The sequence below is a fragment of the Bos indicus genome, chromosome 2 (assembly GCF_029378745.1).
Source record: "Bos indicus isolate NIAB-ARS_2022 breed Sahiwal x Tharparkar chromosome 2, NIAB-ARS_B.indTharparkar_mat_pri_1.0, whole genome shotgun sequence".
Lineage (NCBI taxonomy): Eukaryota > Metazoa > Chordata > Mammalia > Artiodactyla > Bovidae > Bos > Bos indicus.
Genome location: NC_091761.1, coordinates 73655416 through 73681694, shown reverse-complemented (window position 1 = coordinate 73681694; position 26279 = coordinate 73655416). Strand labels below are relative to the sequence as shown.

At 42.6% G+C, this 26279-nt stretch overlaps 1 long non-coding RNA gene across 2 annotated transcripts in view; it reads right to left on the bottom strand.

Annotated features, from left to right (window-relative positions):
- The window catches only part of LOC139186403 (uncharacterized), a 40995-nt gene extending 15428 nt beyond the window's left edge, over window positions 1-25567 (bottom strand). For both annotated transcript variants that reach the window (XR_011569947.1, XR_011569952.1), the window contains exon 1: window positions 25383-25567. This is a non-coding gene — a long non-coding RNA (uncharacterized lncRNA). The remainder of the gene's footprint in view (window positions 1-25382) is intronic.
- Between the last annotated feature and the right edge of the window lie 712 nt (window positions 25568-26279).

The following is a 26279-nucleotide window of genomic DNA, read 5'->3' as shown; positions in this document are numbered from 1 at the left end:
CCACCTGACCTGCCTCTTGGGAAATCTGTATGCAGGTCAAAAAGCAACAGTTAAAACTGGACATGGAACAACAGACTGGTTCCAAATTGAGAAAGAAGTACATCAAGGCTGCATATTGTAACCCTGCTTATTTAACTTATATGCAGAGTACATCATGCAAAATGCTGGGCTGGATGAAGCACAAGCTGGAATCAAGATTTCCGGGAGAAATATCAATAACCTCAGATGACACCACCCTTATGGCCAAAAGTAAAGAAGAACTAAAGAGCCTCTTGATGAAAGTGAAAGAGAAGAGTGAAAAAGTTAGCTTAAAACTCAACATTCAGAAAACTAAGATAATGGCATCTGGTCCCATCACTCCATGGCAGATAGATGGGGAAACAGTGGAAACAGTGACAGACTTTATTTTGGGGGGGCTCCAAAATCACTGCAGATGGTGACTACAGCCATGAAATTAAGACGCTTGCTCCTTGGAAGAAAAGGTATGACCAACCTAGACAGCATATTAAAAAGCAGAGACATTACTTTACCGATGTCTGTCTAGTCAAAACTATGGTTTTTCCAGTAGTCATGTATGGATGTGAGACTTGGACTCTAAAGAAGACTGAGTGCCAAAGAATTGATGCTTTTGAACTGTCGTGTTGGAGAAGACTCTTGAGAGTCCCTTGGATGGTAAGGAGATCCAACCAGTCCATCCTAAAGGAAGTCAGTCCTGAATATTCATTGGAAGGACTGCTGTTGAAGCAGAAACTCCAATACCTTGGCCACCTGATGCAAAGAACCAACTCTTTGGAAAAGACCCTGATGCTGGGAAAGACTGAAGGAGGGAGGAGAAGGGGACGAGGATGAGATGGTTGGATGACATCAATGATGCATTGGACATGAGTTTGAGTAGGCTCCGGGAGTTGGTGATGGACAGGAAAGCCTGGCGTGCTACAGTCATGGGGTTGCAAAGAGTTGGATACGACTGAGCGACTGAACTGAACTGATGGAATTATTTAACTGCTCTAATTCTCATTTCTCTCATCTAAGAAAGAGGAACAATAATAATAATAAAACTGCTGTGGGGCTAGCTGAATGAATTAACTGCAAAATGCTTGGAGCATTGCTAGTGCGTGATAGGTATTCAGTAAATGCTGCTGTTGTTATTGCCGTGGTACAGTATTCCAAAGGAAGTTTATCCCCTTGAGTGCTCTGTGACATGTCTGTGCAAACACCCTACCCTAGGAGCAGCATCCCTTCCCATGAATGCCCAGGGCCCCTGCACTGGCTCCAACCTGAGTGTCTAAGCTGCCTGGTCGGGCAGGGACCATTTCCCCTCTCCCTCCCCTGCGTAATGCATCTCACCCACTCAAGCACAGTAAGAAGAGAGGTCCTGCTGGCTTGGTGGGCACAGTGCCTTCTTAGTGGCCTCTTCACCAAGAATGGATTTTCCTCCACTGAACAGAAATATAACTGTGGCCACACTTCCTGTCTATGTTAAACATCCTCACCTGCAGCAGGGGCTTCACTCTCTCATCCATCTGCCTGCCCTCACCTCCCACTGGTCTGCGAGTGATGGAAAAAAGCATTTGATGTGGGAACTACTTATGAAGACTGTTTACCTTCCTCCTGTCTCACAGGGTGTGTGGGTGGCCACAGGCTGCAGAGAAGACAGAAGCCAGTTCACATCTCACCCACATGGCTGTCCTTTCTTTGAACCCTATGATTTCCTCCACCCCAGACCAAGCTCGGCCTCCCCTCTGAACCTTCCCTGCCAACAGGGACCTATAGGCATGCTCCCCTCTCTGAATCCTAGGAGGCTTCTATCATGCTGGTACTGGTGTTTCTGAATCACCTTAACTTCCCAACTGATTTTCACCTTTCCTTCTCCTCTGAGCATTTGGAGAGGAGGGCCATCTTCAAAGAAGAGGCTACACCAGACTTGGTGTGGCTGGAAAGCATTTCCAAAATCCTAACATCAAGGGTAACTTTTTAAATTTTGTTTTATGGAAGTATAGTTGATTTACAATGTCCTATTTCTGCTGTATAGCAAAGTGGTTCAGTTATACATATATACACATTCCTTTTCATATTCTTTTCCATTATGGTTTATCACAGGATACTGAACGTATTTCCATATGCTATACAGTAGGACCTTGTTGTTTATCTACTTTATACATAGTGGTGTGTATATGTTAATCCCAGATCCCTTTCTGCCCTTTCCCTTTGGAAAACATAAGATTATTTTCTATGTCTCTAAGTCTATTTTTGTTTTATAAATAAGTTCATTAGTGTCATATTTTAGATTCCACATATTTGATATCATATGATATTTCTTTATCTGACTTACTTCACTTAGTATGTTAATCTCTGCAACCTGGTCCAACCATGTTGCTGCTAATGACATTATTTCATTCTTTTTTGTGCTGAATAGTATTCCACTTTATATATGTACCACATCTTCTTTATGCATTTGTCTGTTGATGGACATTTAGGTTGTTTCCATGTCTTGGCTATTGTAAATAGTGCTTCTATAAACAGGGGAGCATGTATCTTTATGAATTGTAGTTTTATCCATATATATGTCAGGAATGGGATTGTAGTATCATATAGCAACTGTATTTTTAGTTTTTTAAGGAACTGCCATACAGTTCTCTATAGTGGCTGCACCAATTTTTATTCCCACCAACAACTTGGAAAGGTTCTCTTTTCTCCATAAAGGGTAACTTTTTGTAATACAGGTAAATTCATCTTTTTTATCCACAGTTGTTGGCAAACGTATCAATAAGAACAGCTTTTGGGAAAGGCAATTAATCCAAATCTAAAATACAGTAGGTCTACCTTTCCATCTGGCAACTCCCCTCCAGCTGTCTATCTCAGAAAATCTTTGCATGTGTACACAAAAAGTTGTATTAAGAATCATTCCTGGCATTTATTATTTATAATAGAAAAAGCTGGAAGCCACCCAACATCCATCCCTAGAAGAATGACCAAATTATTTTGCCACACTGTGCTGAAGTTAAAGAAAATGATGATCTGGATGTTCTGAGAAAGACCTTAAAACAAATTATTTTAAAACAAGGATTAGCAAACTTTTCTATAGAGGGTCAGATGGTAAATATTTTAGTCTTTGCAGGCCATTCTGTCTCTGCTATGACTACTCAATTCTGCCACAGTTGTGCAAAAGCAGCCCACGACAATAATAAACAAAAAAGCATGACTATGTTCCAATAAAACTTTATTTATAAAAACAAGCTTGGGGCCAGATTTGGCCCAGAGGCCATAGTTTGCCAACACCTGAGTTTAAAAAAACAAAGCAAATTCCAGATCAATATGCACAAGCTGGAAAACAAATCTACCCCGTTTATATAAAAACAAAATCATAAAGATCTGTATATGTTCTTCACTATGTGTATACATGCATTTATAGAAAGTCCTGAAGGATTATGAAAAGTAATAAAATCATCAAGCCACCTTCAAATAATAGTTTGAGAAATATTGACAGCTGTTTCTTTTATTCATGACCTCTATTGTCCTTGACAATTCTAATTGCTTTCAATTAGACAGCAACTCTAACACATTATTCTTTTAAGAAAGGAACTAAATAAGGATTTTCAGCTCCCACAAAAGAGCAATTGGCAGACCACCAGGTCTCAGGGTCCTCTCCATATCTCATGGCTCTATCCCAGCATCAGAATAACCCCAGCCAGCCAAAGCAGGGGCTGGAGGCAGCCACAGGCCTGCTGGAGCAGGCACTTTCATACCTGGTCTTTGCTCTTAAAGATTCCCAAAGCCAAAAACAGAAATTCTTTTCTAAAGGGCAACTTATTTGAAGTATTAATTAAAATGCAAATTACTCCAAGATGGCTTGGCTTTTAAACATTTTCTCTGAAGTTTCCATGAATATAAAGCATATGACAGGCTTCTGTTTAGAATGATCTGCATGCGTGCTCACAGTTGAAAAATTGCTTGATTTTGAAAATAACAAGGAGGGCAGTAAATGCCAAGCAAGGCAGCCAGAATCCTTTAGCAAGAGCTGTTCTCCGTTAGGAGGACAAAGGAGTAAAAGGGTTGAAAAACCACATGATCTGCTAAGACTCAGCTTCTAGCAGGGTTTTTTGAGGGGGTGGAGTTTGCCACCCACAAAGAAGGGGAACCAAGTTACCAGGTTGGACCTCCCAGCTTTAAAGCAGTTAGAAACTTCTGTCAATGTACATTTGGGTTGCTTCCAGGTCCTAGCTGTAGTAATAGGGCTGCAATAAACATTGGGGTTCATGTATCTTTGTCTATTATTTTTAATTGGAAGATAATTGCATAACAATGTTGTGTTTGTTTCTGCCATACAACAACATGAATCAGCCATAAGTATACCTATGTCCCCTCCCTCTTGAACCTCCCTCCTGCCCCTCCCTATCTCACCCTCTAGGTTGTCACAGAGCACCTGATTGAGTTCCCTGTATTATATATTAACAGCAACTTCCCACTAGCTATCTATTTTACATATGGTAATGAATATCTTTCAGTGCTACTCTCCCAATTCATCCCACCCTATCCTTCCCAAGTTAAGTCCAAAAGTCTGTTCTCTATGTCTGCATCTCTATTCTTTCCCTGCAAATAGAATCATCAGTACTATCTTTCTAGATTCCATGTATACACATTAATATATGATATTTGTTGTTTTTTTTCTCTTTCTGACTTACATCACTCTGTATAACAGGCTCTAGGTTCATCCACCTCACTAGAACTGACTCAAATACATTTCTTTTTCTGGCTGAATAATATTCCATTGTATATACCTACCACAACTTCTTATTCATTCATCTGTTGATACACATCTATGCTGCTTCCATGTCCTGCTATTGTAAATAGTGCTGCAATGAACATTGGAGTACATGTGTCTTTTTCAATTATGGTTTCTCAGGAGGGTATATGCCCAGCAGTGGATTTCTGGGTCATATGGTAATTTTGCTCCTAGTTTTTTAAGAAATCTCCATATTTTTCTCCATAGTGGCTATATTGCCACTAACGGTGCAGGAGGGTTCCCTTTTCTTCACACCCTCTTCCAGCATTTATTGTTTGTAGATTTTTTGATGATGGTCATTCTGACTGGTATGAAGTGGTACCTCATTCTGGTTTTGATTGATACTTCTCTAATAATGAGTGATGTTGAGTATTTTTTTTTTTTTACATGTTTGTTAGCCATTTGTATGTCTTCTTTGGAGAAATGTCTGTTAAGGTCTTCTGACCATTTTTTTATTGGGCTGTTTGCTTGTTTTTTTATATTGAGATGCATGAGCTTCTCCTATATTTTGGAGATTAACCCTTTGTCCGTTTCTGTATTTGAAAATGTTTTCTCCCTTTCTGAGGATTGTCTTTTCTACAACATGATGACTAACTTCCCACTCTCTTCTTCCTGAGTCAGGGGAGAAAAGGAAGCTGTAAACAAACATAAAACTCATGAGAGGGAGGGACTGAACCCATCATAACCTTTAAGGAAGAAGCAAAAAAAAAAAAGACTCACTGTTCTTTTTTGCACTCACATCTTTTTTGCACCAGATGCTGAGTGTATCTTCCTGACATCCTTGTCCCAGTTTTACCTAATACTCTCCACAATCCTAAGAGACAGAAATTAACATTCCTAACTGATGGGGAAATAAACAAAACAGAAAAGTTAAGAAATTTGGTCCAGGGTCACAAAATTAAAGGGCAAAGGAAGAGAATGAAAAGAAATAATAATAACAGCTTTGATGATTACAACATCTGTTGAAGAGGGTACAATATAATCCAGTATATCACTTCCCTTACTTCACTTAAAGGATCTCTTAAGCAACAAGGCCCAGGAGAGGAACTTCCCCAGGAAGTACCAGTGGTGGGGACTGACATGCTAATCTCTAGGTCAGGAATGCAGAGCTGGACCAGGACTAGAACTCTTGCACTACACAATGACCAGATGTTCTTACAAGAGGGGTGGCTGAAACAGGTCTACCCACCAGAATTTCAGCATCTAAATAACTCCCCCACCAGGACACTACCTTTCTGGTCCCTGATAACAAACTCCCTGATATTTCAATATTTACCTACTAGTTATTAGTAGCCTCACATGTTGCTGATGAGTAGACCTTTTGTTTGGGGGTGTTTTGTTGTTGTTGTTTTTAATTAGAATATAATGGCTTTATAGTGTTGTGCTATTTTCTGCTGCATATGACCCAGCAATCCCACCCCTGGGCATATACCGAGAGAAAACCATAATTCCAAAAGATATATGCACCCCAATATTTATTGCAACACTAATTACAACAGCCGGAAGCTTTTGTTTTCATCATCAGCCCTGATCACCACTGCCTCAGGCCAATTAGTTGAAACTGTCACTTTTTATGGCAATTTGGAGTTATTGGTTGAGGGACCTCTTTCTCTTTAAACCCCATATCCTGTCCCAACACACTCACATTTGTTTTTCTTGGGCTGATCCTATGACAACCCAGATGTTCCCCACCAAGTATCTCTTCATTCAAAAGCAGCTCCTGAGCTAGCTTATGTATACTTTACATGACGTCCTGAACAGCAAACAGCTCTAAGTTTTTCCTTTGTCATTTTGGTTCTCAATGTCCCTCTTGGCTTCTCACCCCAGAGAGCTGCTGGTCTGCTCCCATAGGAATCCCCACTTCCCAGGCTCCTCCCGCCTGGATTTCAGTCTCCTCTCTGTATTGTTTAGAAGAATTCTCCCCTCCCAGCACCTCTTCTGTACTTGTGGCTGTGTGCATCCTGTACACAATGAATATCAAGGAATATCAGTAAACAAAGGTTATCACATCCATCAAGCCATCAGCCACTGCAACCGCACCCATAGGTGCACCCTGAGGGGATTCGGGATGTAGAGAAAAGGGATACTGGCCCTAGATAGTTAAGATGCATATCAAAGAATGTTTTCAATGAGCCCAGACTCTTGCATCTTCCCATACACAAAAAAGAAGTCGCTCTTTCTTGTGAAAAAAGTGATGTCGCTCAGTTGTGTCCATGAGACACCATGGACTGTAGCCTACCAGGCTCCTCTGTCCGTGGGATTCTCCAGGCAAGAATACTGGAATGGGTTGCCTTTTCCTTCACTAAATTCATTAAGCTTGGATGTCTGTTTTTCTTTAATTAGCAGTAATGTTTTGATCCCCTTCATGGATCACTGCCTTGGCATGGGGGAAGGACTTGTGTAACTCAATGGAACTAGACCTGGTGGACAAAGTGCCTAATGAACTATAGACAGAGGTTTGTAATATTGTACAGGAGGCAGTGACCAAAACCATCCCAAAGAAAAAGAAATGCAAGAAGGCAAAGTGGTTGCTTGAGGAGGCTTTACAAATAACTGAACAAAGAAAAGAAGTGAAAGGCAAGAGAGAAAGGGGAAGCTATACACCTCAGACAGTAAAGAATCTGCCTATAATGCAGAAGACCCAGGTTCAATCCCTGGGTTGGGAAGAACCCCTGGATAAGGGAGTGGCTCCAGTATTCTTTCCTGGAGAATTCCATAGACAGAGGAGCCTGGCAGCAACTCCACGGGGTCACAAAGAATCACACATGACTGATTAACTAACTGAATGCAGAGTTTCAGAGAATAGATAGACCTCTTCTCTCCAAGAAGAGATAAGAAGGCCTTCTTAAATAAATAGAGGGAAAAAATAGACTGGGAAAGACCAGCTATCTCTTCAAGAAAATTGGAGACGCCAAGGGAACATTTCATGCAAGTATGGACATGATAAACAACAAGGACCTAACAGAAGCAGAAGAGATTAAGAAGAGATGGCAAGAATACACAGAATTATACAAAAAAGCCCTCAATGACCTGGATAACCACGATGGTATGGCCACTCACCTAAAGTCAGACACCCTGGAGTATAAAGTCAAATGGGACTTAGGAAGCATTACTATGAACAAAGATAGTGGAAGTGTTCAAATTCCAGCTGAACTATTTCAAATCCTAAAAGATGATGCTGTTAAAGAGCTGCACTCAATATTTCAGCAAATTTGGAAAACTCACAGTGGCCACAGGACTGGAAAAGATCAGTTTTCATTTCTGTCCCAAAGAAGGGCAATGCCAAAAATGGTTCAAACTACCATACAATTGTATTCATTTCACATGCAAGCAAGGTAATACTCAAAATCCTTCAACAAATCCTTGTTGTTCAGTCACTTAGTCGTGTTGGACTCTTTATGACCCAATGGACTGCACACCAAGTTAGGCTTCAACAGTACGTGAACCAAGAAATTACATATGTACAGGCTGGGTTTTGAAGAGGTAGAGGAACCAGAGGACAAATTGCTAATATTTGTTGGATCATGGAGAAAGCAAGGAAATTCCAAAATAAAAATCTACTTCTGCTTCATTGATTATGCAAAAGCCTTTGACTGTGTGGATCACAATAAACTGTGGAAATGTCTTCAAGAGATAGGAATACCAAACTACCATATCTGTCTCCTAAGAAACCTGTATGAAGGTCAAGAAGCCACAGTTAGAACTGGATATGGAACAACTGAATGGTTCCAAATTGGGAAAGGAGCATATGAAGGCTGTATATTGTCACCTTGCTTATTTAACTTATATGCACAGTACATCCTGCGAAATGCCAGGCTAGATGATTCATAAGCAGGAATCAAGACTGCTGGGAGAAATATCAACAACTTCAGATAGGCAAATGGTATCACTCTAGTGGCAGAAAGTGAAGAGAAACTAAAGAGCCCCTTGATGGGTGAAAGAAGAGCGTGAAAAAGCTGGCTTAAAACTCAACATTCAAAACACTAAGATCATGGCATCTGATCCCATTACTTCATGGCAAATGGAAAGGCAAAAAGTGGAAACAATGATAGATTTTATTTTCTTGGACTCCAAAATCACTGCAGATGGTGACTGCAGCCATGAAATCAAAAGATGCTTGCTTCTTGAAAGAAAAGCTATGACCAACCTAGATAGCATATTAAAAAGCAGAGAACATCACTTTGATAGCAAAGGTCCATCTAGTGAAAACTATGGTTTTTCCAATAGTCATGTACGGATGTGAGAGTTGGACCATAAAGAAGGCTGAACACAAAAGAATTGATGCTTTGGAATTGTGGTCCTGGAGAAGACTCCTGAAAGTCCCTTGGACAGCAAGGAGATCACACCAGTCAATCCTGAAGGAAATCCATCCTGAATATTTATTGAAAGGACTGTTGCCAAAGCTCCAATACTTTGGTCACATGATGTGAGGAGCCAGCTCATTGGAAAAGATCTTGATGCTGGGTAAGATTGAAGACAAAAGATAAGGGGGTGGCAGAGGATGAGATGGTTGGATAGCATCAACAACTCAATGGACATGAGTTTAAGCAAACTCTAGGAGATTGTGGAGGACAGAGAAGCCTGGTATGCTGCAGTCCATGGGGTTGCAAAAAGTCAGACATGATATAGTGACTAAACAACAACAATCTTTTGATGTGCAGTTGCTTGGGCTTTTATCTGAAAAAAAAAAAAAAAACCCTCCTCTATACCCTGGCTCCTCCCTTTACTTCTTCGAAACAGTCCCTCAGAACTTTCTGAGAGGTTTTATCATGGGCTTAAGTGTACCAAATAAAACATAAATCTCAACTTTAAAGTGTGCTTTTTTTATGGTCAAATTCAACCTTATGGAAGAGAGTTTATCAACCATCTTTAGTTACTAACCACATCTTACTCCCAATCTCTACCTTAAACAGCCTATGAAATCCTCTCTTTCGAATACAAATAGTACTGGATCAGGAAAAATTCACGTAAAAGAAGCTCTTCCCACCTAATATTCCCACATTCCTGTCATGACATCTGTGGAGATGAAGAATAAAAATGGAACAGCCCTTCTCTCTATAAACTTCACTACCTCAGAACCATCTCAGGCTTGGCTACTCATGAAAGGTTCATATGGCCCGTGAGAGCAGCTGACAGCTCTCAAGGGGCTGTCTTGGCCGGAGAGAATAGACTTGCTGTGTGTGGTGTGCGGCCACAAAGAGCACCTGGATGGGCACTGTAACTCAGGAGAGAGCATATCTTTTTTGTCGTGGGAACTCTCCCACCTTGGACCAATCACCTGCACAATGGTATACTCCACACCAGTCCAAGATGTTGGCATGGACCAGTCTTGGACAAAGGGGAACTGGATGAACTTCCAACTTCTCCCACCAAAGGTCTAAGACACTCCATGCTCACTGTTCAGTCTTTGAAGAGGAGAAGTTGGCCTGCATGCTGACCATGTAAAAGTGTGTTTAATTGCTCCATGCACACACATTACCTCCTGGCCTTGCCTCTGGCATTGTCTTAACCAAAGAGACATTGGCTGACCCAGCTTTATTGAATAAAACACATTCCACATTAGTAGTGTAAATTTGATTAAATGCAAAAAAATAAAAATCTTTTCAATAGATTAAGGACACCACTATAATCTTGTTTATACTCAATTTGTTTAACAAATGTTTTCTTCAAAACAATACAATAAGCCTTGGTCCTGTCCGTTGAGGGGAATGATGATCAGTCCTGAGTTTCAAAATTTTAAATAAATAAGCCTTCCCTAATTCTGAAAAATCCTATACTGTGGGGTGTCCTTCATCTACCCATTTTACAAAATGATAAACTTGAGTAGAGAAGTGGGTACAAACTAAACTCAGGCTCTCTGAACCATACTGTCCCAAACACATGCCAAAAGCATGCCAGGACCCAACAGATGGTGGGTACCCAACAGTACCCACCAAAAGAGCCCTCCCAGATGTTGACTTTGGTTTGATTTGGTTTAGCTTCATTTTCATTTTGTTTTATTTTGAGTTTTGTAAATTTTTTTTGTTTGTTTGCTTGGCTTTGCTTTACTTTGTTTTGTTTTCAGGGTTGGGGACAAAGGAGAGTGATACAAACCACTCCAAAAATCAGCATTTTAAGAATGGATATTGAATATGTGGTGTGTTCCTAAAAATAGAAGTATACAGAGCATTTCCTAAGCTCCACTCTGTGCCCATCCCAAACCTTAGGATGCGAATGTCCACTCAGAAGCTTCCAGTCCAACTCAGGCTACAGTCTAAACACTATGAAACAATGAGGAGACTGATTCACTCCTTTAAAATCTTCTGAGCATGTATTGTGCACCAGACCTTATGAAGAGTCCCACACAGAAGCTAGTTCCCAGTCTCTGAATGCTGATGACCTACTGGGGGAGAGAAGACAAACAGTAACCCAGCACAGGACAGAGTCCTTTAGACAGTTAGTACTCTTAAGAGTAAGAGGGCGAAGGGCCCGTAGCAAGGTGACCAGATTTAGCAAACAAAAATACAGGGTAGCCTCTTCAATAAATGATACTGGAAAAACTGGACAGCTACATGTCAAAGAATGAAATTAGAACACTTCGTAACACCATACATAAAAATAAACTCATAATGGATTAAAGACCTAAATGTAAGACCAGAAACTATAAAACTCTTAGAGGAAAACATAGGCAGAACACTCCATGACATAAATCAAATCAAGATTCTCTTTGACCCACCTCCTAGAGTAATGGAAATAAAACAAAAGTAAACAAGTGGACCTGATTAAACTTAAAAGCTTTCGCACAGCAAAGGAAACTATAAGCAAGGTGAACAGCCGCTGCAGCTGCTAAGTCACTTCAGTCGTGTCCAACTCTGTGCGACCCCGTAGATGGCAGCCTACCAGGTTCCTCCATCCTTGGGAGTCTCCAGGGAAGAATACTGGAGTGGGTGGCCATTTCCTTCTCCAATGCATGCATATATGCTAAGTCGCTTCAGTCATGTCTGACTCTATGCAACCCCATGGACAGCAACCCACCAGGCTCCTCCATCCTCAGGACCCTCCAGGCAAGAACACTGGAGTGGGTTGCCATTTACTGCTCCAAAAGTGAACAGACAACCCTCAGAATAAGATAAAATAATAGCAAATGAAACAACTGATAAAGGGTTAATTTCCAAAGTATACAAGCAGCTCATACAACTCAATAGCAGAAAAACAAGCAACCCAATCAAAAAGTGAGAAAAAGACCTAAATAGGCATTTCTCCAAAAAAGACATACAAATGGCTAACAGACACATAAAAAGATGCTCAACATCACTCATTACTGGAGAAATGCAAATCAAAACTACAATTACCAGTCAGAATGGCCATCATCAAAAAGTCTACAAATAATAAATGCTGGAGAGGGTGAGGAGAAAAGGGAACACTCTTTCACTATTAGTGGGAACATAAATTGATACAGCCAAAATGGAAGACTGCTTGGAGATTCCTTTAAAAACTAGGAATAAAATCACCATATGACCCAGCAATGTCATATACCCTGAGGAAACCAAAATTTAAAAAGGCACATGTATCCCATTGTCCATTGCAGCACTATTTACAATAGCTAGAATGTGGAAACAACCAAGATGTCCATCAACAGATGAATGGATAAAGGTGTTGTGGTACATATACACAATGGAACATTACTCAGCCATAAAAAGGAATGCATTTGAGTCAGTTCTAATGAGGTGGATGAACCTAGAGACTATTATACAGAGTGAAGTAAGTCAGAAAGAGAAAGATAAATACTGTATTCTAACACATAGATATATAGAAAAATGGTACTGAAGAATTTATTTACAGAGCAGCAATGGAGAAACAAACATAGAGAATAGACTTATGGGCATGGGGAGAGGGGAGGAGAGGGTGAGATGTATGGAAAGAGTAACATGGAAACATACATTACCATATGTAAAATAGATAGCCAACAGGAATTTGCTGTATGGCTCAGGAAACTCAAACAGGGACTCTGTATCAACCCAGAGGGGTGGGATGGGGAGGAAGATGGGAGGGAGGTTCAAAAGGGAGAGGATATATGTATACCTATGGCTGATTCATGTTGAGGTTTTACAGAAAACAACAAAATTCTGTAAAGCAATTATACTTCAATTAAAAATAAATTAAATTTTAGAAATACAGGATACAGAATGTTTGGGACACATTTATACTCAAAAAAGATATTCATTGTTTATCTGAAATTCAAATATAACTAGCATCCTGTATTTATCTGGCTGATGAAAAAAAGTCAAGCTTCTGCTAGGAGGTTGGATGTCAGTAAACTAGTACATCCGAGGGGAAGTATGTTACTGGAATTCATGGGGAAAGGTGATGTGAGAAAAGTTCAGAGTGCACCAATGACTGGATTCTGCTAGGGCACCTGCCTTAGTCTGTTTGAGCTACTGTAAACAGAATACCATAGAGTGAATGACTTAGAGACAAGAGAATTTCCTTCTCACAGTTCTCGAGGTTGGGAAGTTTCTGGCAGATTTCATGTTTAGTGAGGTCTCCCTGGTTTACAGTTGGCCATCTTCTCTCTGTAACCACTCACGGTGGACAAGAGAACAAAGGAACTTTTTCAGGCCACTTGTATAAGGTCGTTAATTCTACTAAGCTCTCTCCCAAGGGCCCCACTTCCCAATAGCATCACTGTGAGGGCTGGGCTTTCAACATATAAATTGGTGAGGGACACAAACATCTGGACCAGTGCAACATCTTAAAGCTGGAAACGAAGAGGGAGCAGATGACAGAAGTTGTGGAATGTTGCCTAAATTGCAAGATTCTCTCAGAAAAGGAGCTCAATTCATCAAATCTACATCACAGTGAATGATCAGCGCATGTTAAATGAAAACTCGATGGAAGGTTTCACAGGGCCAGTCCACCCATCTCCCAGTTTGTAAACATCTGTTATAAACCTGTGACCTGTCATATTTTTATTTTTGCTCTTTTACTAATTGAAGCATTGCTAACCTACAATGTAGTTTCAGTAAAGTAATTCAGTTATACATATATGCACATATATATTCTTTTTCAGATTTTTTTTCATTTTAGTTTATTACTAGATATTGAGTATAGTTCCCTGTGCTATACAGTAGGTCCTTGTTGATTATCTGTTTTATGTAGAGTAGTGTATGCGTCGGAGAAGGCAATGGCACTCCACTCCAGTACTCTTGCCTGGAAAATCCCATGGACGGAGGAGCCTGGTGGGCTGCAGTCCATGGGGTCGCTAGGAGTCAGACACGACTGAGCGACTTCACTTTCACTTCTCATTTTCATGCATTGGAGAAGGAAATGGCAACCCACTCCAGTGTTCTTGCCTGGAGAATCCCAGGGACGGGGGAGCCTGGTGGGCTACCGTCTATGCGCTCGCACAGAGTCAGACACGACTGAAGTGACTTAGCAGCAGCAGCAGCAGTGTACGTGTGCTAAGTCACTTTAGTAGTGTCCAAATCTGTGTGACCCTATGGACTATAGCCTGCCAGGCTCCTCTGTCTGTGCGATTCTCCAGGCAAGAATACTGGAGTGGGTAGCATTCCCTTCTCCAGGGGATCTTCCTAACCCAGGAATGGAACTCACGTCTCTTGTATCTCCTGCATTGCAGGTGGATTCTTTACCTCTGAGCCACCAGGGAAGCCCATGTATAGTAATGTGTGTATGTTAATCCCAAGCTCCTAATGTATCTCTCCCCTGACCCCCACTGTCTCCTCTGTCATTTCTTTAAAAAGGATCCTTCTGTGCTGCAGTTCAGACCAGCTCACTTCATGATTGGAAATTTCACAAAAGGGACATTCCAGTCTCATCTGAACCAAGTTTGATCAAAATGAGAGATGTGCTATCAGTAAACTTTGAACAATGGGAGTCTAGACAAATTTGAGTCCTGGTGATGACATTCCAGTCTGGCAGCTTCTTACAGTGGGGTCTTGGCAAACTTCTGGAGCCTCTCTGAGCCTTCAAGTCCTCCCAAGTGAAGTTGACCTTGCTCACGAGGGTAAGGAGCAGAGATGGTTTCTACAGAACACCTAGCATTAAGCAGGATGTAGCGGGCAATCTGTAACTGGTTGTGTTTGCAGGAAGCACCATTCCAATGCTACATGCAGATTTCTGGGCTACAAAAAGTCATCTGAGCAGTCTTCAATCTCCTTTAAATAAAAGTTTATGAGCTGAGTCCACCTCTTTCTCGCCAGTTACTCTTTAACTAAAACCTCATGTGTGGCAGCTGCACAGCCTGGTTAGCAGGGAGACCGCCAAAGTCTGGAGCCAAGCCTTGCAGAGCCTGCACGTGTGCCTGCCAAGGCTCCCAGACCTGCGAAGAAGCACATGGTGGACCCTGGCAGCCAGCCGAGCTTCACCGTTTATCCTTTACAGGACAAACTTAGCACATCCCCAATTCTCAGTGCTGCCGTAGTGTTTTTAATTAAAAGATCCTTCGACAGAAAAACTGCAGTCTTAATTTTCTGAGTTGGCTTGAGCTCACGTTTCTCACACTGAGGTCAAGACCTGTCTTTGGCTCCAACTCCATGCTGTTCCCTGCAGTCCCATAGATTCCCTCACTGCCAGCAGCAGGTGGCCCACCTGCCACCACCTTAAGACCAGGTCACCCTGGGGTTGGCACCTGCTCCAGTAACAGGCATCAAAGACATTTTCTGAGCCTAGTATTAAACCCTGAAATAATAATTCTTATTAACTCCAAATGACACTAACCCTATTTCCTACACACCCTTTCAGTTACCAGATAACCGGGTAACTGTTATTTACAGCCTTCTGATCCCAAAGCATTCAGTTCGGTTCGATTCAGTTCAGTTCAGTCACTCAATCGTGTCCGACTATTTGCGACCTCATGAATCACAGCACGCCAGGCCCTCCTGTCCATCATCAACTCCCGGAGTTCACTCAAACTCATGTCCATTGAGTCGGTGATGCCATCCAGCCATCTCATCCTCTGTCGTCCCCTTCTCCTCCTGCCCGTAATCCCTCCCAGCATCAGGGTCTTTTCCAATGAGTCAACTCTTCGCATGAGGTGGCCAAAGTACTGGAGTTTCAGCTTCAGCATTATTCCCTCCAAAGAAATCCCAGGGCTGATCTCCTTCAGAACGGACTGGTTGGATCTCCTTGCAGTCCAAGGGACTCTCAGAAGTCTTCTCCAACACCACAGTTCAAAAGCATCAATTCTTCGGCGCTCAGCTTTCTTCACAGTCCAACTCTCGCATCCATACATGACCACTGGAAAAACCATAGCCTTGACTAGATGGACCTTTGTTGGCAAAGTAATGTCTCTGCTTTTCAATATGCTATCTAGATTGGTCATAACTTTTCTTGCAAGGAGTAAGCGTCTTTTCATTTCATGGCTGCAGTCACCATCATAAGCATTACATAATTGCAATTCAGATTCCTCTTGTATAAAATGGGATGATCACATTCAGGATTATTATGAGGCTGAAATAATTCTATGTGTATGATCACCTAGCATGGCTCTTGGCATGGTCCACACTCAATAAGTGGCAATGATGATAGGAGATAACATCTATTGAGTGTTTACTATGTGTCAGAAGTTGTTCTAAGTGCTTAGCAAATATCAACTCAACCTGAAAGGAAGTTGCAATCATTATCCTGTTTTTCTGACAAAGAAATAAAAGCTCCACAAGATTCCTTGTCTTGCCCAAGTTTGAGCAGCTCTTGCAAGGCAGCTGTGCTCTAATCCTGTAGCTGCTACTACCTGATACATGCCGATAATGGCCTCCTTATAGTGACCACTTAAAGAAGGTTCTTTTTCACTGCAGGACTGTACAGCCACAGGCTCATGCCAGCCACAGGCTGGGTCAGTCTCAGGCCCTGAGAATGAAGGTTGAACCCACACCTCATGCCTTCTGCAGCAGCAGGAGGGGGTGGGGGTGCTCCACACTGGCTCCCAGACTCAGAAAGCAAGGTGACTCTCCCACCATCATGTGCCACCACCCTCTCTTTCTGAAGCTCAGTCATATCACTGGGAGATCCTGTTGGGATATCTCAGACCTTTAAACCCACCTCCATCCCACAGAGCTCTTCCTAAATATTCCATAGCTAGGGCAGCCCATCTGGCCTCACTTCTTTATTTGTTGAAAGGCCTAGAGCTTTCTTTGTTGTCCTGTCTGCATTCTCCTTGAAAGCCCATTTCTACCTCTCCCAGGGTCACACACTTTGCAAGCATACTCTCAGCTCTGACACTCCCAGCCTGCCTGGGGCTCAGTCCGTTTGGTCCACCCACATCCTAACTACTTGAGTCTTCCATGCTCATTCTCGAATCACTCCTCAGGTGAGATTTCTCAACAACATTGCTGTAGTTATACCCTTGACTCCTCCATATCTTGGTTCTGTCCCCCAAGTCCAGACTCTGGATGCTCTAGAGATTAGCCCCATGGAGCATCTATGGCCCTGAGAAACATTATACATCACCTACCCTGATAGGAAACTCATTGTGCTATTGAGGGGCAGAAGGGCAGACAGGGGAACCACACACCCACTGGTCCCCAGCAGTGATCTCTACCAACTCCACAGATGACCAGACCTCCTGACTGCCCCCAGACTAGTCTGTCAGCTAACCCTTTTTTGACATGGGCCCTGAGACTGGGAAACTCAGAAATAGCATCTACCAGCATCCCCATCACTGGAGAGGCTATGAAATGCTAAATATTCTTTACCTAAAAAGAATTCAACCTTCCTTTTTACAGCTCACCTATTAAGAACGTTCCATGAAATTGACTTTAGATTCCCATCTCTTAGGCGTTTATCTGCTTTACTTTTATTTCCACGCAGACAGAAGATAAAATATAGTGAAAGCACAAACTTGTAAAGAAAATAAAAAAGGACTGGTAAACCACTGCTTTGCACAAATTCCACCACTGTAGATGGAGTTTCAGGAGAAATCACTTGTCAGTCAAAACACGTAATAGGGAAGAACAAATCTGACTCCATATTAGATCTATTTCTTTTACTTTAACCTTTGTGTTCCATTGCTTTTGCTTCAAGTTAAGCATGTTGCCCAGGCAATTCCCTGGTGGTCCAGTGCTTAGGACACTGCACTTTGACTGCCAAGGGCCCAGGTTCAATTCGTGGTTGGGGAACTCAGATCTCCCAAGCCATGTGGCATGGCCAAAAATAAAATAGAGATTAAAAGAAAGAATCTTGCCTATAGCCTGAAATATACAGTATAGCCCATCTCAAGTCTCTGACCTTTACTTTTCCGTTTATATAGCTGGAGGTTTACAGCAGCATTGTAACCTGACCTACCCGAGCACCTCTAAGAACAAAGGATTCCTGCACACGAAGTTTGCAATAACTAGCCACACCTCTCCCTGAGCCTGCCTTTAAAGGTGCTTTGCTGAAACCCTTCAAGGAGTTTGGGGTTTTAGAGGTATGAGCTACCCGTTTTCCTCCCATGGCCCTGCAATGAATCTTTCTCTGCCCCAAATTCTGACATTTTTGGGTTGTTTGGCCTCACTGTGTGTAAGGCATATGGACTGCATTAGGTAACAATTAGTATGAGTGACTTGGTTTATCATCTCAGTAAAAAAACTCTGCAAGGAAATAAGATATAAGACAGGAAATGAACAACGGGGAAAAGGAGGGAGAGACAGACCCACATCACTCCAGGAAGTGGCCCCCTGAACATCCAGGGGCTGATACCCAGTTCCAGATGTTCCCCATCTTCCCCATGCCCTTCACAGGATGCATTCAGTCCATGGGCAAGTCCAATGCATGCCCTCCTCACATCCCCTCTGTCCACTCTCTCTATCCCTTGCAGGGACCCAAGTCACCTCTTGCCTAGTGTTCCCTCTTGACCAATCTGCGTGCTTCTGATTCATACTCTAATAGCAGGAAAATGACCTATGCAAAATATAAATCAGATAAATTCACACTTCCTGCTTTACACACTCTAAAAACTTATCATTCCTGCCATAGAAACAAAGACTGGTGTCTGCCTTCCTATCTGATCCCATCTTCTGCTCTCCAGACTAATGAGCCTTCTTTCTTCCTCAGGGCCTTGGCACTTGCTCCTGCCTCTGTTGCAAATGTTCCTGGTCAAATCCTCCTCACCCTCAAGTGGCAAGTCAAATGTCACTTCCTCATGGGTGACTTTTCAAACACCCATCTAGAAGAGTCAACTCTCTCGTCCTACTCCCTGACATGCTCATATCACCTCTTTATTTTCTGTTGAACTTCAGTGAAGCAGGGAAATTGCATTACAATAAGTCCTCTACATATGAATGAGCTCCATTCCAACAGTGCATTCTTAAGTCCAATTTGTTCATAAGTCCAGCAAATTTCCCTCATAGCTCAGTCAGTAAAAAATCTGCCTGCAGTGCAGGAGACCTGTGTTCAGTCCCTGCGTCAGGAAGATCCCCTGGAGAAGGAAATGGCAACCCACTCCAGTATTCTAGCCTGGAAAAATCCCATGGACAGAGGAGCCTGGTGGGCTGCAGGCTATGGGACTGCAAAGAGTTGTGCATGACTGAGTGACTAACACACTTCCCACAATTTAGCCAAGGTACCCAGGTAACACAATCAGCTATATAGTACTGTATCATAAGAGATTTATAATACTTTTCACACAAAGAGTACATTAAAAAAACAAACAAAAAATAAAGAAAATATTTTTAATCTTACAGTTTCATACTTTGAAAAGCACAGTAGTAGAGTATAACAGCCGGCATACAGGGACACATTCATATCTTTGAAAGTTGACAACTTGAAGGTTTGCATGTAAGGGACTTACTATAAGTATACATTGACTTGTTTATTGTCAGTCTCTCTGCTAGAACCCAGGCTCCTGAACAGCAGAGACTATGTCTGTCTCGTTCCCCACTGGTCCCTGTGCACAAAGTGGGGCCTGACCTTAATTTGTGCCTGGATATTTGTGGGATGAAAATGAATGACCACAGAGAATGTCTGCAGAGGAGAGGGTCTAGCTGAGGATTCCCAAATAGCCGGCCTGCCAGACTTGTCTGTGCATTCATTCATCCTGCTATTCTCAGGCTCTGTGTGAACCAGGGGACATGACAACCAGATCCCACTCCAGTGGGGACCTCCAGCTGCTGGGGTGCTGTCAGCAGGCCAAACAGCTCTCTGCCCCTCCAGGTTCACCACCCAGACCCCTCACTTCTCAGAGTGGCCCTCATCCAAGGACTGGCAGAGGTGAGGGTACAAAGGCCCAGTCAAGTCAGGCCAAGGAGGTACATCTCTAAGGGTTTATTTCAGCCCCAGCATTCCCCACACAGTTAGGCAGGGCTGTTGTCAGGCCTGCCTCCCAGCTGACGACAAATTAAAATTATAATGGAGGGATCGCAGTTCAGGTGATCTCAGACAGGTCTCTGACCCACTGATAACTTGAATTCTCTTTGAACTATAGTTCTGTTTGAACTATACCAGGTCCAAAGACACTATCAGCCATATTCAGAACAGCATTACCAGCTGCAAACTTATGGTCTCAAAATCTCCCCTGGTAACCATGCCACCATTTCAGACACTGACCAATCCTTACTTAACAAACTCCCTTACTTCTTGTCAGCTCCGACTATAATTCTTGATAAACAACTCAAGTAACTACTGTCGCCGGGAGGTTTTGCCTTGATAAGCCTCCCCTTGTTGTAGTCCGCTGAAACACAATACAAGCGCTTCTTAAGTCTGTGTCTTCCGGGCTACAGTCTTAACAAATCCCAAATAAACACCTTTATTCAACTCTAATTTGAAAAGATATATGTACCCCAATGTTTATAGCAGCACTGTTTACAATAGCCAAGACATGGAAGCAACCTAAGTGTCCATCGACTGATGAATGGTAAAGAAGGTGTGGTACATATAGACAGTGGAACACAACAGTCATTAAAAAGAACAAACTAATGTCATTTGCAGCAACATGAATGGACCTAGAGATTATCACATTAAGTGAAGTAAGTCAGACAAAGACAAATACTGTATGATATCACTTACATGTGAGATCTAAAATAGACACAAGTGAACTTACCCATAAAACAGAAACAGACTCACAGACATAGAGAAAAGACTTAAGATTGCCAAGGCTGGGGAGGGATGGACTGTGAGCTTGGCATCGACATATACACACTTCTACGTATAAAACAGAGAACTGACAAGGTCCTACTGTATAGTACAGGGAACTATATTCAATATCTTATAATAATAATAAAAAGAATCTGTAAAAGAATAGATTTATATGTAACTAGATCTATATAACTAGATCAGATCAGTTCAGTTCAGTCGCTCAATCGTGTCCGACTCTTTGCAACCCCATGAATCGCAGCACGCCAGGCCTCCCTGTCCATCACCAACTCCCGGAGTTCACTGAGACTCACATCCATCGAGTCAGTGATGCCATCCAGCCATCTCATCCTCTGTCGTCCCCTTCTCCTCCTGCCCCCAATCCCTCCCAGCATCAGAGTCTTTTCCAATGAGTCAACTCTTCGCATGAGGTGACCAAAGTACGGGAGCTTCAGCTTTAGCATAATTCCTTCCAAAGAAATCCCAGGGCTGATCTCCTTCAGAATGGACTGGTTGGATCTCCTAGCAGTCCAAGGGACTCCCAAGAGTCTTTTCCAACACCATAGTTCAAAAGCATCAATTCTTCGGTGCTCAGCCTTCTTCACAGTCCAACTCTCACATCCATACTTGACCACAGGAAAAACCATAGCCTTGACTAGATGGACTTTGTTGGCAAAGTAATGTCTCTGCTTTTGAATATGCTCTCTAGGTTGGTCATAACTTTCCTTCCAAGGAGTAAGCGTCTTTTAATTTCATGGCTGCAGTCACCATCTGCAGTGGAGCCCAGAAAAATAAAGTCTGACACTGTTTCCACTGTTTCCCCATCTATTTCCCATGGAGTGATGGGACCGGATGCCATGATCTTCGTTTTCTGAATGTTGAGCTTTAAGCCAACTTTTTCACTCTCCTCTTTCACTTTCATCAAGAGGCTTTTGAGTTCCTCTTCACTTTCTGCCATAAGGGTGGTGTCATCTGCATATCTGAGGTTATTGATATTTCTCCCGGCAATCTTGATTCCAGCTTCTGCTTCTTCCAGTCCAGCATTTCTCATGATGTACTCTGCATAGAAGTTAAATAAGCAGGGTGACAGTACACAGCCTTGATGTACTCCTTTTCCTATTTGGAACCAGTCTGTTGTTCCATGTCCAGTTCTAACTGTTGCTTCCTGACCTGCATGCAGATTTCTCAAGAGGCAGGTCAGGGGGTCTGGTATTCTCATCTCTTTCAGAATTTTCCACAGTTTATTGTGATCCACACAGTCAAAGGTTTTGGCATAGTCAAGAAAGCAGAAATAGATGTTTTTCTGGAACTCTCTTGCTTTTTCCATGATCCAGCAGATGTTGGCAATTTGATCTCTGGTTCCTCTTCCCTTTCTAAAACCAGCTTGAACATCAGGAAGTTCACGGTTCACATATTGCTGAAGCCTGGCTTGGAGAATTTTGAGCATTACTTTGCTAGCATATGAGATGAGTGAAATTGTGCAGTAGTTTGAGCATTCTTTGGCATTGCCTTTCTTTGGGATTGGAATGAAAAGTGACCTTTTCCAGTCCTGTGGCCACTGCTGAGTTTTCCAAATTTGCTGGCATATTGAGTGCAGCACTTTCACAGCATCATCTTTTAGGATTTGGAATAGCTCAACTGGAATTCCATCACCTCCACTAGCTTTGTTCGTAGTGATGCTTTCTAAGGCCCACTTGACCTCACATTCCAGGGTGTCTGGCTCTAGGTCAGTGATCACACCATCATGATTATCTGGGTTGTGAAGATCTTTTTTGTACAGTTCTGTGTATTCTTGCCACCTCTTCTTCATATCTTCTGCTTCTGTTAGGTCCATACCATTTCTGTCCTTTATTGAGCCCATCTTTGCATGAAATGTTCCCTTGGTATCTCTAATTTTCTTGAAGAGATCTCTAGTCTTTTCCATTCTGTTGTTTTCCTCTATTTCTTTGCATTGATCACTGAGGAAGGCTTTCTTATCTCTTCTTGCTATTCTTTGGAACTCTGCATTCAGATGTTTATATCTTTCCTTTTCTCCTTTGCTTTTCTCTTCTCTTCTTTTCACAGCTATTTGTAAGGCCTCTCCAGACAGCCATTTTGCTTTTTTGCATTTCTTTTCCATGGGGATGGTCTTGATCCCTGTCTCCTGTACAATGTCACAAACCTCATTCCATAGTTCATCAGGCACACTATCTATCAGATCTAGATCACTTTGCTGCAAACCTGAAACTAACACAACTCTGTATATTAATTAAACTTCAATGAAATTACTTTTAAAATTAATTAACTGTTTAATTTTAAAGCACCTTTTATTTCAATCAGGTTTCTGTTTCTATAATTTTGGTGAAAACAGATCACTTCCTGCTTCCTTCCCCTTCCATCCATAGAGGCACTTCCCAAGGACACCTCCCTAAAAATCCTCTTTGACCACTAAATTCCATCCAGAGTCTGCTTCCTGGGAAGTCCACTGTACAAGAAGCCCCTTCTAGTGCTCAGCACCATGTCAGGTGTGGCATCACAGCAATGCAAGATCAGGAGCTCACACCTAGGGAGACATGTGACAAACCAGCCCCTAGTTACGTGCTGGGATAGAACTATGGTGGAGGAAGACACACAGCCATTCCAGTCCTCTCACCCAGCCTGGAGAGGCACAGCCAGGTAGAAATACAGGGAAGTTTCCTGAAGAAAATGCTGCTTAAGTTCAGTTCTGAGGAACAAGCAAGAGTAAGCCAGGAGGACCACTGGGGATAGGACATGAATACATGAGACAGGGAGACAAAGCTGGAAAGGTGAGCAGGGACCAGGTGAGGCAGACACAGAGGACCCAAGGGAACAGGAGGTAGACCCTACGGAGGAGGATGATACACAGCTCCCGAGCCCTGGACCTGCATGCAGGGTTCTTATGCCAGAAGATCAGAGAGGGCACTGGGCTGCACATGCCCTCACCATTCTGCTGCTTCCTTGCAGTGGGCCTGGAATCTACACCCCTCATCACTGAGTTGAGTGGTGGGGAAGTAAGGAGAGCCTGGCCTGACCTCCACCTGAAGTCTCCCCTGATGGCACTGCCCTCCAAGTCTGCTCTGGGTTTCCCCAGACCACACCACCTGCTACCCCTCTAACCATATCACTGAATCCCCATCGTGAACCCCCATCACTTGGTATTTACCACCTAATGAAGGCCAGTAATGACTGGCCTCTCAAATCTAAGGGTGACCATCTGACTTAAAGCCAACCCTGCATTTCTATATTCCTGTCAAAGTTACATTATCTACCCTTGACCTGACTGCCTAGTCACCCTCTCTGTTAATGAAATGCCATAGTAATTAAAACCTCCGTCAGGTTTGATGTTTGAAAGTATTGAGGGCTTTTTAGAGAACACACTTCACAAACCACCTGAAAAGCTCTATCACTTGGGAGAAGTTCCTTTTGACCCAGGCCTGATATTTTTTGTTTTGTTTTTCTTTTTCTTTTTTTTAGAAGGAGAGTGGTCAAGAGAGTAGGCTTTGGACTTCGGGTTTTGTTTTGTTATTGTTCACTTTTTTTGTTGTTCGTTCACTTCATTTCCTGACTTATCATAAAAACTTTCAGGGTAACTGATATTTTTATCCTGAAAGCATTTTCATCTATGCCAGACCACTGCCTTGGTTTTGGCTAATTAAACTTTCGAAACGAGGAAGTGGGTAAAAGTTCATTCCAGAGGTACAGGCTGCATCAATTCTGCATGCTAATTGAGCCCCCACTAAAGAGAGATGCTGCAGGCTGCCTGTGTGTTATTTCATTATCACCTGCCTGGCACAGCCCTGGGAGTGTGGAGATGGGAGCCAGGGGTAAAACCTGATATTTGGAAGATGATTCTTCAAGGCCTGCTTTCACGTTTTAGAATCCCCTCCCCCACCTTTTTATTAAATACTGCCTACAAAAGACCCAGTAATGACTGGAGTGGCCTTGAAAACTCCAGTCTGGTGTCTGATTTGCATCAACATTCAGAAGAATTGGGTATGATTAGGACAGGCGTTTTTTATAAAGTAAACATGTGATGTGCTGAATAACCATGGTTTCTGATTAGCAGATCCACTGTGCCAGGTGCAATCCAGATACGGAATCTTTTTTGCTGAGAGCAACTCTTCAAAGTAAACATCAGGATCTCCTCTGTCCTGAGAAGGATCTGCAGTTCTAAGAAGTTAAGAGGTCCAAAGTTACAGAGAAAGTGGATAAGTTTGCCCCTGGACCTGACTCTTAAGTCCATGCTCTGTCTGTTGAAGGAGACTTAAAAACAGGTGCTCTAGACCAGGCTGAGAGAAACCAGACTTGGGCACAAGAGGAGGGAAGAGCGGTCTGCAGTCCAGCCTATCTGGGTGGTATTTTTCTCCTTTTTGATCTACGGTGGGAGTTTTGCTACTACTGATGATATTTGCTTCTTTAGGTAAGAGTTCAGACTTGCCAGTGTTTCCCATTTTCCAGATGATACCGAATTTAATCTGACTGTTCCACTGATATTAAACACAGGGGAGGAACTGTGAACCCAATGGCATCTCTTTTTTACTATATATTTACTTACTTATTTTTGGCTGTGCTGGGTCTTCATCGCTCTGTGCAGGCTTTCTCTAACTGTGGCGCGTGGTGCCCAGGCTTCTTGTTGCCGTGGCTTCTCTTGTTATGGAGCTTGGGCTCTAGAGTGCAGGCTCAATAGCTGTGACACACGGGCTTAGTTGCCCTGCAGCATGTGGAATCCTCATGGACCAGGGATCTAACCCATGTCCCCTGCATTGGGAGGTGGATTCTTAAGCAATGGATCACCAGGGTAGTGGCATCCTTGTGGCATTCTGATGCCAAGAAGTGGGGAGCACCAGATCACACCACAAACAAGAAGGTTCTAGAACAGTCACTGAATGTCACACAAAGGATGAAACCATGAGTGACAGGCCCCTTCACAATGGAGGTCACATTGGCTGCTCATTTCTCCCAGTGAGGCCTTGCAAAGAAACATGCCAGTATTGCCAAGAAAAGCATGTGTGGCAGTGAGGAGGGGAGAAATGAAGTTGAATACCAGCAGATACTAAAATATATCCCAAAGCTACTATAATTTTTTGAATTAGTACTTGTGCAGGAATAGACAAGAATAAATCACATGAAACAGAAAAAGAATAAAGTTATATCTAAATGTATAACTGACAGATGGAAAATTAGTAGGTGATAAAGGTAGCAATTCACATTGACAAGAAAAATTAAGAGATGTATTCAATGGTGATGCACAACTGACCAGCAATCAGCAAAATAATAAATAAACCTACTTCAATTCAGTTCAGTAGCTCAGTCGCGTCCGACTCTTTGCAACCCCATGGACTGCAGTACACCAGGCCTCCTGTCCATCACCAACTCCCGGAGCCTAGTCAAACTCTTGTCCATCACGTCAGTGATGCCATCCAACCATCTCATCCTCGTCCCCTTCTCCTCC